Below are 16,413 nucleotides of genomic sequence, written 5' to 3' on the forward strand. Positions count from 1 at the left end.
CATACATTTCGGCCGATCACATTGGTAGTTTCATACATTTCGGCCGATCACTGTATTATGCCTTGATCGCTGGCTTTACTATGGGACCAAATCCGAAATCGCGAAAAAAAAATGGCCTTCCCATAGAACACGACAACATGTGATCGGCCGAAATGTATGAAACTACCAATTTTTTTTTTCGCGATTTCGGAGTTGGTCCCATAGTAAAAGTTGTTCAGTATGGGCTTGTGTATCATGCCTTGATCGCTTGCTCCACGACCCCGGAATCACCCTGTATAGGCTGGAAAACCAATATGTCGGTAGAAAAAGGCGCGACATCATAACTTTGTATGGAACCTCGACACTTCGCGCCATACCACAGTAGAAATACTAGAACATGAACTAATATCATCATCTAAAAGTTAAGACTTGCGAAATGAGTGAGTTCCGTAGAAACTTCTAGACAGTACCCGGATTTTCTAACCGCATGTGTCAATAATATTGTCTATATTGACTCTTAGACAAAGTTTACGCACGGTTTTGTCAATCCGACTAACCAGAGATAAAGTTCATTTTAAACTAGTCTCTACAATTTGGACGATTGTCTCACAACAATTTCGTAAAAATTCTGCAGTAAACCTATTTATTTTTCTCAGAACTCTACACAGCTTCAAAATATGACGAAATTCCACTTGTCATTTGATCATTTTCTGCGGCATGTCATGTTGAAAATAACAGAAACAAACAATAGACTCCTGGTTATTTAAGCACATTGATTGCTGAGCTTGGCCTTCTATGCTCGTTCGCATAAATGGCAATGCATTTTGTTGGTATTGTTGGTAACAATAATTTGAATTCTGAGACCCACATAAGTCAATTTAATGCCCTTGCATGCAAGCAGGTATTTTTAGCAACAAAATCATAATTTACCTCACAGTGAGCTCTATCAATGCTTAGATTTAATGTATACGGAAATTGCAACGCCTAATTTAACAAAAGGTCAACTAAAATTGTCGGAGACTTATCTTACAGGAAACCAAATATTATAGCGAGTCTGCTTAAGTGCACCATCTTAAAAACAGAAGTTGACGGCAAGACTAAAAAATAGAATGCAAAAACTTTAAACAATATGACGGGGAATTTTTAAAAGTAATCGATTGCTTTGTAAGGGCCGCATTGTAAGGGCCTGCGTAAATAAGGATAAAATAAAGTTTATCTTATAAATGTCAACGAGCAAGCAGGAATAACTTTATATTATTGCTAACCGCCTACTGCACTCCAAGTTTTATTTTGACTTTTTTAACACTCGATCATGTTTTGTAATTGAGGGCATTACAGAGATATCTGACGGCGAATATATGTTAATAAATTAAGTAGTATGCCTGCCAATTATTTTAAGTACCGCACGATAAAATAAAAATAAAATTAAGGCAATGTCAGGGGCTCCGTTCAGGCAATACTAGTTTTCCGGGATGATAATCGATCTCTCGTCCACATAGCAACGACATTCAAGAAAGGTAGACACGTAAATTGCAATTTTATTTATATTTGTATTATTTAAGTTTTTATAATGGTTGCGACTGTCGCGAATGTACTGCTATATATGCGTAATAAATAGCTAATTTATATGTCAACCGGGGAATGGATGTAATGGGTATAATGATTATAAAAACAGAATGCAATAATACGTTTTTCAAGAATTAAATATGTATTGTGTTCGTAGTCTCTTTTCCGCCAAACATCATTTGTAAGAATGATGACGGGAAAAAGACTGTCCTGAGCTACTTTTTTCTTTAACTATCAAAACAGCAGACAGTCAAAAATTCGCTTGTTTACCAACAAAGCAAATTAAGTTCCAGATTTTTAGCAACTTTGGAAGCCATCTAGCAACTTCTTTCCATAAATTTAGCACCCAAAAATATCAATGTTCTTTCATCATTCCTTTAAACTCCAACTTTGCAACACTAAAAATGTCATAAACGACGTAAAACACGTCAAAACGTTAACGCTTTATTCGCGTTGCGTTTCGTGGTCGCTCATTTCTCCGCTGGTATCAGGAATGTCGAGAAAGTCGGTGATGCGGCGGCATACTAATGGCGTTTCGCTGCCGCTTCCGACGGCGCAGCTGGCACGGCCTGGGACTCATTAGCTCACTGGACACTTGTTAGCCTACATCGGGTGGCCGGTCGCACCCACGCGGCGCCTGGGGATCGCCGTCAACGTTGGAATTACTAAGCTGGTGACTTTTACTGGGTACTTATCAATGAACTTAATAGGGAGTTAAGCATTAGTGACTGAGCATCGATACCCGGGGACCGAGCCGAAGATTGTTTGGCCTACTTTTTCTTTAAGACCTAAAGGATAAAGGTAATTAATTAATAATTCGTATAAAATTTATTCACAGTTTATTTATACCTATAATTACTCGGAACTATTAGTATCGTTACAAAGCTCATTCAACATTTTTAATCGTCACGTCATTCGCGATTAAGAAGGTTATCCTTATTCATTATTCGTTAGATAATTATACATTTTGCTAATATCTGTACACAGTATCATTACTAGAGTAAGGTGTTACAAATAATGTTCATTCCATTAGGTACTTCACGAATTTACATTGAAAATAACAAAAATGTCAGAACTATTAAGGTATACAAACAATGTGTTTCGAACCTTAAGTAAACGCTAAAACCTGCCCACCTGCAAAGCTAAATAATAAATTTATACATAAATTTTTCGCACTAAAGGTCAGAACAATACAAAATAAGGAAGCATATTAGCTACACGCGAAACGACATGCAATTTTGAACTCCCGTATGGATCTTTAGTGTTCACTGCCATAACGATGTCATGGCAAAATATATTACACTTTTTTTTACTAACAAGCTCATTAAAACTGATTTTGAAAGTGACTCGGAGATGAATAATAGGTAATTTATTGGTTAATGACAGTGCTCACTGGATTAGACTAATTGAGAACGATGTTTTCTTTTTCTAGTTTGACTGAGGAAAATACAATTAAGCCAATGAATCGATTAAGTCTCAATTTTATCATTAAATAGAGCTGGAAATCCGCATACACGCACGAAGACTGATAATTACATAAGAAAACAATGTAAAGCCGTAATGCATACATGTTCCGGATGACATCATAACCTATATAAATAAACGGTCAAGTGACATTGTAAAGTATTAAACTACCACAATTAAAGAGACATTGAAGCAGCGGTACAATTTGATTAGAAACCGAATGTTACTGTACAAGGTGGACCGTAAAAGTGGTCGTTGTAAATACTAATTAGTTTGACTGCTACATTGAATAGCGAATGACAGTTGCAGACGCAGTAGGCATCGCACACAGAAAGTCTGCCGAGTTACGCATATCTCCGGCATTTGGAAAACTGTTTAACTGCAGCGCTCGGTATAACGGATTAGGTACAGGTATAATAATAACCACAAAAAGCACATCAATATAAAGAAAACAATAGAAACAATTGAATTAGAATTAAAAAAAAAAGAGAGAGTCTGGAACAGTTAAGATTCAACACTAATTCTCACGGGCAAAATAAAAGGAAAAAAAAGATTAAGATCCTTTTAAGGCAAAAAATAAACTTTTATTCTTAATCCTTTGAATCAAATAGGTATATTATCATCATTTACTATTCGATGAGAACAGGGTTACTTTGTTATATTTAATTCTGTTTTCAAAAATAACCAATTCAAGGGAGTGTGTTGTAAAGAAAAGAGACAGGGCCAGTATCCTGGCTACATAATCGCTGTAAACAGTGATATCCAGACCGCTATTAACTCTGCTAATTTTGGCACATATGTCCTATTAATTAGTACTTAGCACAGCAAAGCGGTTTGATTCGGTACAGCACTGGCAATATAACGGATCGGTCACGGGAGGCGCTGGCGCATCGCGCGCGGTTGGTTGCGCAAATCGTGCACGCATTAACACACTTTCTGCGGCGACTATCCGGGCTAAAAAAGCGTCCGTTACGCGCACGGGAAGCGCGGCACGCCGGCACGGTATCCCTGTGACCTGGGCCTTGTAAAACTTATCAGTCCTTCCGCCAATACTGAGAATCGAACCACGATTTAAAAGTCATACCAGCAACTCTGGTCATTTTAGCCTCTCGTCATTCGTCAAACATAAATTTATATTGTTGTCGGGATACACTACACATGTGAAATTGGAGCTTGCAGCTTTTTTAAGGTCCTGTTGTGACCGCTGATTATCAACGCGATTAAATAAGTTTAGTGACGGTTATAGGTCTTTGCATTTGGTATTTATTGGCTTGTAGTACACTTTGTCGCGTTTTTATCGCTTCTGGTTCGAGCGATAATCACGACAACGCTTCGAGACAAAGTTCATTCAGTATATATTACTAATACTGCATATTTTTGATGATTGCGGTCTTGTTTGATAGTCGTTCTATGCAAAGAATCGTACTCTAAAAGAAAATAAATAGTTAACGTTCAAATTATCACATTTATGTAGAAAAGTATTGCTAGTAATTATAATATGTGCGTGAAATTTAATGAGACAGTAGTCGGCTAAGTAAAATTTAACAGTTATCAAAAGCATGAGGCATAGCGATAGTAATGGAGAGATCACTCGAGCGAGACTACCGCGATGCGGAAAATTGGCTTTTTATGCTATCATTATGTTATTCAATCAAAATATTGTTTCATGTTTGATAAAAGATATGTAACGTACAATCGTACATATGTAAATTAAGACTTACACGACCGGTTTGTTGGTAGTACTAGTAGAAGTAATTCCTACAAATCTAGTGGTTTTGAGATCGCATACTCGGTAAAGTAAATGTATTTTAAAAGTGAGCATCAGTACTTTCAGTAGGTACTTATGCCTATAGTTTTCGAGCCGCTACGAGCTGTATATGTATAATTAAGCTATTGTTCCCGAGCAAATACTCAATTACATCCAAATTATATCGTATTCTAAGTAGTAAGTTTAATTGGCCCAAGTTGTACTTCGTGGGTGTACCAGAGGGTGGGCCGATATTGTATGAAAAAATATTTTTTTGCGTAAATCGTACCTGGGGGGGTCTAAAAAGTTGCTATTTTGTTTAAGCTCTTATATTCAGTTAAAAAAATGTTGATTCGTTATATGATTTAGCCCTCTACAGCTGCTCAAAGTTTTAAATTATTGAAATATTCGACGTCAGTTTCGTGTATGATTATTTATATTTTTTTGTAGTACTAAATAATAAAAACCACATGTATTGTATAAAACATAGTCTAATTATTTATAAATAAGCCATTTTTGTTACAAAATAAATGCATAATGTCGAAAGTTTTAGTGTTGAAAAACTTGAATTTTAACTAAATTAGCAGTTGTATTGTGCCTTATTGTCAAAAGATGGCATTACAGATCTGGATTTCAGTTTGGTCCGAATAAGTCCATCCCGTGCATTTTTTGAAGCCACCGTAATCGATGCTTCCGTTACAAGTTTTATGCACCGTTCTACTGCTTGCGTGTGACAGGGAAACTTAGAGAAAACGACATCTCGAGCTAGCGAGACGTCATCTATCATCTTCTGCAAATCCTCCTCAGACACATGGCTCATAATCGGCGGAGGTGTAACTTGACACTCAGCCCAGATTATCATGTCTATATAATCAGTTGCATTAAAATTGAGCTGAGGCAATTTAAACACTCTGACAGAACCAGTGATTGGCTGTCGTCTTGCTTGTAAAATTTTTCTTAGAGCAAGTTCTCTCACAGATTTTCTCTCATCCGATATCATAGCCACCAGTATGTTTTCAGGGTGAGCAAAAAAAGCATTCCTCTGGATTACTGGATCAATAATAGACCTCACATCGTCACCGAATGATCTAGTTAAACGTATTAAATTAAATACGTGGTGGGCTCCATAAATACACGACGATTTTTTCTTTATTTCAAACCAGACCGGTGCGTACACTTTGACAATGTATTCTGTTAGAATTTTCAATTTATTCGACGGTTTCTCACATCCAATATAATATCGTAATATACGATTTGCTGTGGTAAGCCAACGAGAATGAGCCATCTTTCCAGGTTGTCTATTTGCGAGTTCTGCACTACAAGTTCCCGTCGACACAGCACAACACATTTCGTACAAATACTTTTGGTCCGTACTTAAAGATTTTAGGACATTTTGGTCTATATCAGTAATACCACTAGTAATAGCTGCGTACTTTTTTACACGCAGTTTATAAATAATACTAATAGGTTTCTAGAGCTTTTCCTATGGGCCCCGAGTACTCTCTAGGTCCACTTGTGCCTCCATCCAGCTGACAAAATAAGTGTCGTAAAGGCAACTCATTGGCATGGAGTTGGCATACAAGCCACTGTAATGGTTTTTGCAACTTCAACTCAGTTAATCTAATAACTCCTGCTTTCCACCCAGTATTCGTGGCAGTCCCATCACAACCTATACATTTTAATTCATTTAAGTCGATTTCGTGGCTTTGACAGTATTCAACGATTGAATTGCAAATTTCTTTGCCAGTTCCTGTTCGTGGTGTCGTGTGTCCTAAGTATAAAGAGCCTGGTTCACTTATAAGCGATATATGTTCTTCCACAGTAAGTCTACGATAGGAGCGACCATTCGAATTTTCGATAAGCAAGGTTTTGTCCTTCCTGCCGTCAAAATAAATCGCTTCCAATTGATCATGACTCATATTCTCCTGCAAGTTACATCTTTCGTTATTTCGAGCCCGCCATAGTTTGTTTTTATCCACTACTAAGTTTTTGTCGTCGTGAGATATAAGTCCTACGTCTTGCAGCACAGCAGTTGCGATTGCAGCTCCGGATCGATTTGAAATTCCGTACCGATCACACGTCTTCGCCAGTTCTGGCAATCTTAGGGTGTTATAAGGTGTATCAGTCTTCGGCAGTGATATTACAGATGGAGTATCTATGATGGCATTCGAATCAGTATGTGAAGCAAGCGAAGTACGTGCTATTTTTCGGTTGGAGCTTAGACCTGGTTGAGAGTTATAAAAATCCATCATACGGTTCTGCAACTTTTGCTGTCTTTCAATTTTTGAGCAATTTTTTTGAGTCTGAATTTTGTCTACACCAGCTATAATCATTTGTCTGTGAGATCGTTGATCTAGTAGAAATTTTTGTTCGATGACTGGTACTTTATTTTGTTTAGCACAGGAACAATAATCGGTCCTCAGTACAATCGTGCACTTGCAAGCTGCAATGTCGAAAAGTTGCGTTAAACAGCCGTTTTTAAAGCTCGTCAACTTATCCCTATAGTTGTCGTTTATTTTACTTTTAGGGTACCGTATTACCTTTAAGTATTCGTCGTAATACTTTTTTAACAACTCCTTTATTCTCTTGGGACTTACAGTAGGAATAGAAGCGGAAGCCCAGATCTTCTCGATGTCGCAGCTCACACAAGCAAAAACATGGGTTATTGACGGTTGTTTTCCGGAATTAAGATCTTGCATACGGTGTCTTACGATAAGTATATACTTAATAGTGTCTGATATCGTCGGTAAAAGTTTCACGTTAAGATCTGAAGGTGGTCCAAACAAAGGGCAAGTAACTTCACTTCGTGTTTTGACGGTAGATTGCTTAGCACTCATATTTATGAACAAAACTTGAATAAAGTTGAATTATTATAGGGTTTTCTAAATGTTTAATAAGATTTTCACTTGGTTTTATTTATTTTTACTTAAAAACTATTAATGAGTTATGAAAACAACTATTTGACAAATTTATGAACAAATTGGCGGGTAACGCGAAAATTGAGTTGACAGTTTTGACGCAAGAAAGCTTACTTTTGTCTATGATTTAAAAAAAAGACCATTGTAATGTACGTTCCGATACTCGCAATGAATGAATAAACTATAAAATTAAATAAAAAAGCTTTCGGACACATTTTAGATACAAAAATAAAAACGTCGAAAAATATATAATTTAGAAATATTGAAGCCATGGTAGAGGGCTAAAAGTTATATAGGTTTTTTTTTTGATTATTTTTCTGATGCTAAACAGACCAAAACGCAACTTTTTAAACGTACCCAGCATTAAAAATATTATTTTTACAAAATCGACCCACCCTAGACTGTACCTCGATAAGATCATCAATCGTCATCTACTTAACATTTGTATCATTACTGTTCTAGTTCTCACCTATGCAAAAGGGCTAGTTAACAAACGTGGGTACATCATATCACATATCATATCGCAACTGGAGCTTGTAGGTAAATTTAAAAGTGTGTCTCCCATGATAAGAGTGAAAGGCTTTCTCAAGAACGCGTCGAAAGTCCCCCCAACGCGAGCCACATGAATAATTTACCAGAAAAATCTCTACGATTTCACATGGACTTAATTCTGAACGCGTTGAAGTTTCTATTCCGTAATACACTTAACATTTAGACGTAGGTATGTATAATTGTTTATTGGCATAAAATGTTCTGACTCGGGTATAAGCATTATAATAATAATGCTCATTATTAAGGGCCGTATAAAGTGGCAGTTGAGAAATCATTTCAATCGAACCTCAAGGCGATTTAGTGGCAATCACCCCGGTAGTCGAGGCGGCGCGGGAAAAACGGTGCAGTATTTTTGTTTTTTATTTTCAGTAGCGATTTTTCTGCAAGACTAGCCGGTTTGAAGGTTACTTGGTGTGGGATTTCGTCATGATTCTGGTATTAAAGACTGTCCATCATTATGTTTTAGTGGCAGGTTTCGCAAGGCAGCCTTGACAGTGGTGACCGGCAGGTGGCGGTGGCGGCGGACGGAAGGTGAATGTGGCGCGGGATGTGTGTCACCCGGTCGGCCTTGACTCCCCTTATCCCCTCCCTGCTGTCGGAACGTGGATCTTAACTGAAGAATTTAAGAGCCATCCGATACAGGTGTGAAATATGCCTGACCGTAAACGGGAAGACCTAAGAGGGAGTGTCGGCAAAGAAGTTTGTTAACTCGTTTGTGTTCTGCGTAGTAACCTGGTAGAGACTGGTTCTCCTTCTACTGTCGTGTTTTTCGCTGGAGTCAAAATCTACTTTCGCGTTGTAACTACTCAACAAAAACTGGTTGATATGTCATGAAGCAGGCAAAGCGCCAGTGTGAAACATTTAAAGGAGTGCCTTAACAATATGTTTTTAAAGGCAATCAATGCTTAATTTCATGAATACTTAACACAGTGGTACAGAAAAATTAAAATTAGAACAATACAGTACAAGTTCATGTAACTGTAACGTCACAAAACGGTCGATATGAATTATATACGCGATTTATATACCGTGATTTACCGTTTAAATTTAAGAACAAAAAACAGCCAGCCTGTCGAAAAAGAATGTCCAGTTTGTGGAACCGATCTACCTTGACCCATCGCCGGCGAAATATGTGGTTTGTTTACATATCATTTGAATTCGTGGTGCGGTTGGAATTTCTGTCCTGGTTTGAGTTGGCTCACATAAAAATACCTACCGCCTACCCCAATGTCCTTATTGAGAGTTCTACGCAAATCCATATGAATTTGTAAGACTTTTTTCACCGATTCGGCAGTCTTGTCATACACAAAATCATTGAAAAGACTTGGTAACAGAATAAAATTGAATATAAAACTATACAATTGCTGATATAAAATAGAGCTAGCTGTTGTGTTCTAACAGGAAATGAAATTCTATCATTGACATAAAAAACTTATTTAGTCGCATTAAAAAAAATGGAGCTTAGTTTAACGTTAAATGATATTTTTAAGCTAGACATAATGTCCATACGATCGATAAGAGTAGATGTGATCAAATATCGTTTTATCGAAGTATTTCGTACCGCGCGCGTGGCCATGGTCCGATCGGTTGCGAAACCCACCTCTAGTGGCGATTAATGATCGACGAGTGGGGCATCGTTTCGACACCAACCAACACGTATTCACTAATCAATTTCGATACCAATGTAATACCAATTCAATGTTGATATCAATTCATCGCTTTCTTACTTATATGAGTGAGTATGAGAGCGAGCGTGCGCACGTGTCTAATAAGTTTTTAATATCATTTGGATGCGTCAATCGTGCGTTTGAGTAAATTCTCCGGCTGAACGGAGGGGTATGTATGCTATGCACACGTACCGCTAAAATTCCGGTTACAAACGATACCGGTTGAATGTTAATCTCTAATGAATCAATAGCAATATGTTTTAAAATCCTAATGACATTGTAGGCGCGTATTAACGCCTAGCAGTGAAAGTCGAAGACGAGCAGCGACCTTGACACGGTGTCGTTCACTTCAATCAAGGATTTTTGTGTTTAAAGAACTACGTAAACATCAATACGACACCTCGTACTTTCACAATCGAATTTTACCGTGTTGTTATACTGTCATACAGTAATTTGTTACGTTTTTTAAATCGATTCGATTCATGCATACGGATGGGTGAAAGTTTCAGTTCATTGACCAAAAATCGAACGAGTCAGCGAGACTAATTAGTAATTAATATCCATATTCGATTGTGTAGTATTAAGAATCTTCTAATCGTCAGATTTAAAAACTATATGTTATTTTAACGCGGTTTATTTCCAACGGCATTTTAGTTGTTATTATCTTGAACTTTGGTTTTATCTTTATAAAGAATTGTAGCTGACACTGTCCCAATTATAAGCAGTTGTGTTGCAACGATTTTAAAATATTCAGAAAATGAATATTAGTTTAGGGTAGGATAACAAGTTACGAGGTGACGGCCCTCGGCCGCGCGTCCGACCCACTTCTCGGCGTGTACAGTTAGGTATACTGCGACCAGTTCTTGCTTTGCACTCTTTATATGAACGGTCGAAAGTGTTGAACGAATTTTGCTTTCGACGACCGACCGGTCGCAGAATGACAAAGACATAATGGAAAGTCCTTTCGTTCTTCATTAAGACGAATTATGTTAATAGAGTGATGCAAGATATTATGTTAATAAAATTGCGCAGTGATAGAGATAAGCCTAGGCTTCGAGCTGGCGCGGGCGCGGGGTGTCGCACGCGCTTTAGACATCAACGCGCGGCAACTACGAGTATTAAGGCCGAGCCATACCGGCTTGCGTGTGCGTGACGTGCGCGTGTGCGTGCGCTAAAATGTTGGAGCCGCACACGCACACGTCATGCAAGCGGTGTGCCGTCTCTCATAAGGATCTGTATACTACAACGCCGCACGCGCACGTGCACGTCACGCACACGCAGCCGGTGTGCACAGGCCTTTAGAGTCGCAACTTTGTATATAAGTAGGAAATTTATATTCCCGCGGTGACTGCAGAAATAAAGAGCAATCAGTTTAATTTTCAATACTGGTCAGTCGTTTTACTGACAGTTTGACGATAGGTTTTTTATAGCGCTAGTAGCAATTATATAGCAAAATTATTGACTTAAATGGCGCATTGTCAGTGAGAGTATCTAGTTACCTACTTTTAGTTGATATGAGGCATTGTCAGAGAATTTTTTAGCTAATTTGAAAAATTAATCTCACCACGGTGTGAATAAAGCATCCCATTCACGTATAAGCAAGTGTAACAAAGTAGAAAGGAAGCCAATAAAAACGAGGAAAAGTACATTGTTATTATATCATTTTAAACTACGGCGCAACTCAAAATTCCACGAGTCAAATTAGTGGGGTAATAAAACGTGATTTTTACTTAAATGGCCACACTCATATAATTAGTAATCACTATAATGAAGGCCCAGGGAAAACTCCGCATTATTCGCGATTAAAAAACTGGTCAATACGCGAGGAAAGGGCAGTCAGCAGACGAGTTCCCTGAATGGGGCTTTAGCAACATCGAAAGAATGCTGGTCCATTCGTCATCTCGGCAGGTGTAAAAAGCAATTTACCTCTGCAATTATACGAATTGCATATTATGTTAATTTGGCGTTATAAAATGAATGAACTGTCTGAGTATTGGTTAACAAATCAGCAATTTTATCACTGCGTTTTTATCCCATTTGCAAGTTTAAGTCGCATCGCGACATTGTCCAGTTGTTATTCGTGATAAAAATACTCGCTTGAAGATGATTCGGAACGGACGATGGGCTGGGTTTACGTAACTTGACATTTGTAAAGCTCACGTCAAAATTCTTGGTATTGTTCTGGCCAACTGCTGATTATTTTCGATAATAAGACACCTTACATGGATTGAGTAATAATCGGTTCGTGGATAATTGAACGTTGGGTGACAACTTCATTCACCAGCTTGGAAGAAGCAGAAACGTGTAATTTGTACAAAATCATTTAAATGTAGAGTTTACATACACTTAAAAAGGCGGCGCTTTGCGTAAACTGTCGAAAGTTTTCAACAAATATAAGTAAAACCTGTTTAAAAGCAAAAGTTCCGAGCAAAAACCCAACATGTGAGTTTAAGATTCTTGTGAAAAAGAAACGTTGCTTCTTTGTAAGTATGAAGTATTATTTTGTTTGGTACACATTAATTAATTGCCCCGATGCACTTTACTGTCAAGAAAATGTGCTTGACTGAAATCTCTTTGACCTGCAGCGCTTATTGAATCAATCTGAATGGTAAATTACGTCAGTTAAGCCGGATCGTACGAGTAAGGTTCAGTGACCCTGGCTCCCGCATCACCTGACGCATCAGTGACTGATGACGCCGAAACTCGGAGAAAGCTGCCACCGTGGCTGACGGACTCGGTTACGTGTCCTTCCGACTGAGACCAAGCGACATGTAATCTCAATAGCTTTTTGTTGAACTTCTTACATCATACTGCCACCTAGATGATATCTGTTCACCTAGGCCTATAGAATACAGATCGACAGCGGTCTAAGCTCAATAACAGAAAGCGTTAATAATTAGACAATGACAAATTGCTACACTATGTTGGAAACCTAATTAGAAAACGTTTCATTATCCTAATATTGCATCTTAGTGAAAAGATTAAAACTATCAATGACTACTAATGTAATCTTGTCGTAAAATAAGCCGGTTTGCCTTCGCAATAGATCATTGATGTTGAGTAATCAATGAAAATATGAGAACACACGAATTATGTAAGTGCTAATTCACTCGTAAATGTATACGGATATCCGCTGGACGAAAAGGGCGCGGTCAAAACCTTGCGTCAGATACGAGTAGAGACAACGTAAAGAAAGATCGACACCTGACGCGCGCGGAGGTCGAAACGAGATACACATAATATAGAAATCGCCGAGAGATCCGCACTTTCCTTCGAACACGTTACAAAGTATCACTTACGCGCAACAAATGCAAAAATGTATAAAAATTCATACCGCGTATACGGCTCATTTAAACTCGCTATTCTGCCGCATAGCTGTTGGAACAATAAGTATCGCGACATATTCTGAACAATGGTCTCAACGATAGGAATCGCCAATTCGATACTGACGTAGTATTCTTCTTCAACCTTGGCTATTGTGCGCGCACGCATCTTTATATAGAGCATGCTTATTATGCGTGTAGGTCGATGACTGTATTACAATTTTTAATTTAAATATCATAATATTTTGACGAATAAAATGAACGATGAAGGCCCAAGACAACATGAAAAAGAACCTTAAAGTAAAAAGAATACCACCAGAGACGACCCAGGATAGACGCTTCTGGCGACGTCATATAAGGAGAGCCGATCCCAAGTAAATAGGATAAGGCTAGGAAGAAGAACAAGAAAATGAACGATGACCAAAACTGATAGAAAGATCTTACAAAATCGAGAATGAAGAAGTCTCGCAAAAAGGCGCATTAAGACTCGAGGAAGACGACTAACAACCACTCTGACAAGAGTAAATATAATTCCGCTGTGACATAACGAGGAGAGTACACAATGCTTGCCCAGGCATAGTAACAATGTCATAAACGAATAAGCCGATAGGCAAACAGACACACCTTGTTAACGATGCCATTTACGTACATGACATGTATATGTATTTACGTACGTACCTACTCTGGGAGGAACTGCCTACATCAGAATCAACATTTGTGTATTTGGATGACATAACTCAAATACAGGTTATTGGATGAACTTGTGAGCGAACTGATAAAACATCCGCTAGACCGAACTTGGTAGTCGCAAATATTGCGACACGTGGACGACGGGTAAAGGAGCCTGAGAAATAAAAGATTTATGGCTCTGTATTTCTTTCTGTTCATATTTTAACCTTGTAAATCTTTCACACAGTCATGTTCGTTTATAAGATTAAAGTTTCTCTCGTCTTTGTCAAATGACAAGGAGAACGAAACCCAATTTCTAATGAGACTTGTATCGGCCAAAACCGCTTTGACGGTATTTGGGCCTGTACCAGGAATGTATTAGACATTCGTTTTACCACATTTTAGCTTTTGGCAATCGAAAAGGTCTCTGACTTCTGTGTTTTAATATTAAATATTTAATAATCATCTGCAATAATGTCTTCAAATATGACATGCTTTATGGCTTCTCAAACAGTCGTGTCAGACATTTTTGCCCACTTCATCTAATTGTACTTAATTTAACAATTTTATTATAGAACATTAAATTCAAGCTTTAGCTAAATATTTGACATTAATTTAAATGCCGTGAATACAGTTTACAGCACGTGAGTAAATAACATGCTATATGATAATCACATACGTCTCACTCAATAGTAAAGGTCGAGTCAAATTACTCAACATGCAACCTACATAAAACGGAGAAGTGGGTTTATACATCTAATTTATAGAAACCACATTATATTTGATCGTTGACCAAAGATCTTACATCGGAGATCACCGGAAGGTATAACCGCGGGGCATTACTGATCATTTAATCTGTGAAGGACGTATGGAACGCGTAGCGCGTACAAGTTGAATAAATGAACCTTTATAGCTTTAAAAACTAGCTTTGACTTTGTTGGCCGCTCCATCTGTATTCCTACCGTGGCATTCCTTTGTTTGCATCACCGGTGGAAGCAGCGCATCGGATTCGCATTTTCTTCCTAATTCTACATTTGTCGTAGTAACCATGATATGAATTACAAGCATACACTTAGTGCCACGGTTGCTTACGAAAATCACCTTGACGAAACTAATGGCTATAATAGGTTTAACAAATATGTATATTCCTTTCAAGAGGGACAGATTGCATAACGATCGTGTCTCAACGTACCTCCGTACGACTTCTGTTTTGGAGACACGTGGGGGATTACATATTCAAGTATTCACGTTTAATATGGACGAGCATTGTTGCATTGATGGTATTTCTTAAGAAATGGGAGTGCCGAAAGAACAATTTAATTTCTGGCGCAAGCTCTTAACGCTCGTTGATTTGCTAATTACATGGAATTGCTGGAAAATGTCCAAGTTTGTCCTTATGTTGAAATTAGATTAAGAAATAAACTAAGCAATTATAATTAAGTTTACTGTTCCATGGACTAAGTACCTCTTTACTGGATTAACAGTCGTAAACACAGCAATCTGTATAATTATCCGTATATATACGATGATTGGAAGGTGCGGCTACACCAAAAACTGTTGAAGAGTGTGGCCGCGGGGCACTTTCACCGGGGGACGCACAGCTTTCGTAGGTACGAGGCCCGTCTGAGACGCCGCTCTTAGAAGGTTACAGTACGTTCAATAAACACGCGGACACCACCTGTCTCACTCGTGCGCCGGCGAGAGAGAAAGGGAGAGTAGATCAAATTCGATTACAAACACGAGATAGCCCGCCGCCGGTGACGACGCGCTCTACTTCCCACAGCTCATAATATTTCTTGTTTCCCCCAGATTGGGGCAATAACCTGTGACCTAAGAACCTACTGCCGGCGTCACATTTACAACTTTCTTTTCAAATAAAATCGGGCCAAATAATTCGTTGCACGGTTAATGATACCTAACGAGAAAGTAAAAGTTATTACACGTTGATTAAATATTCAACAGCGACGTCAATTGGCAAACGTACGAGTGTGACTGGCTAACTAATACGTCAGTGCAAAAATCGCTTTCTATGGGACTAAAAATGAAATTGAATACGCCACACATAGGTCGACAGTTCAATATTTAAATAACAAATGGGTAAATATGTAATGTGGTACGGATCTTGAGCTTAAAATCAATATTGCTAAAGCCAATACATGTAAGGTTGGTAACGCATGTTATTTTTGGTACAAGGAGGTTGGTATTAAGGGTCCGTTCTCATTTTATATTTGAGTCAACCCTCTCTCTCAATGTCATACATAATATGCACTCATCATGTATTTTTCTAAGAAGAGAGTAAATTAAAATAATTAACATACAATAAGCAAAAAGTCGTATAATGTCAGTCGATTTAAATTTATAATTACTATAATTTAAAAACTGGCTTGTTCTATTAACTATAAAATATTTTATCGTAAAAACTATAAACAATCAAAAAAGATTAACATACAATAACCCAAAAAATATCAGTCTTAAGTAGTCTGTATTTCTTTTCAAGTCTTTAATTTTAAATTAATGTGACGTCACGC

The 16,413-nt window shown here is 37.9% G+C and overlaps 1 protein-coding gene across 1 annotated transcript in view; it reads right to left on the reverse strand.

Annotated features, from left to right (window-relative positions):
- LOC134664645 (all trans-polyprenyl-diphosphate synthase PDSS1) overlaps positions 1–16,413 on the reverse strand; it is a 90,535-nt gene that overhangs the window by 7,200 nt on the left and 66,922 nt on the right. The window lies entirely within an intron of this gene.

This window comes from Cydia fagiglandana, chromosome 5 (assembly GCF_963556715.1).
Source record: "Cydia fagiglandana chromosome 5, ilCydFagi1.1, whole genome shotgun sequence".
Classification (NCBI taxonomy): Eukaryota; Metazoa; Arthropoda; class Insecta; order Lepidoptera; family Tortricidae; genus Cydia; species Cydia fagiglandana.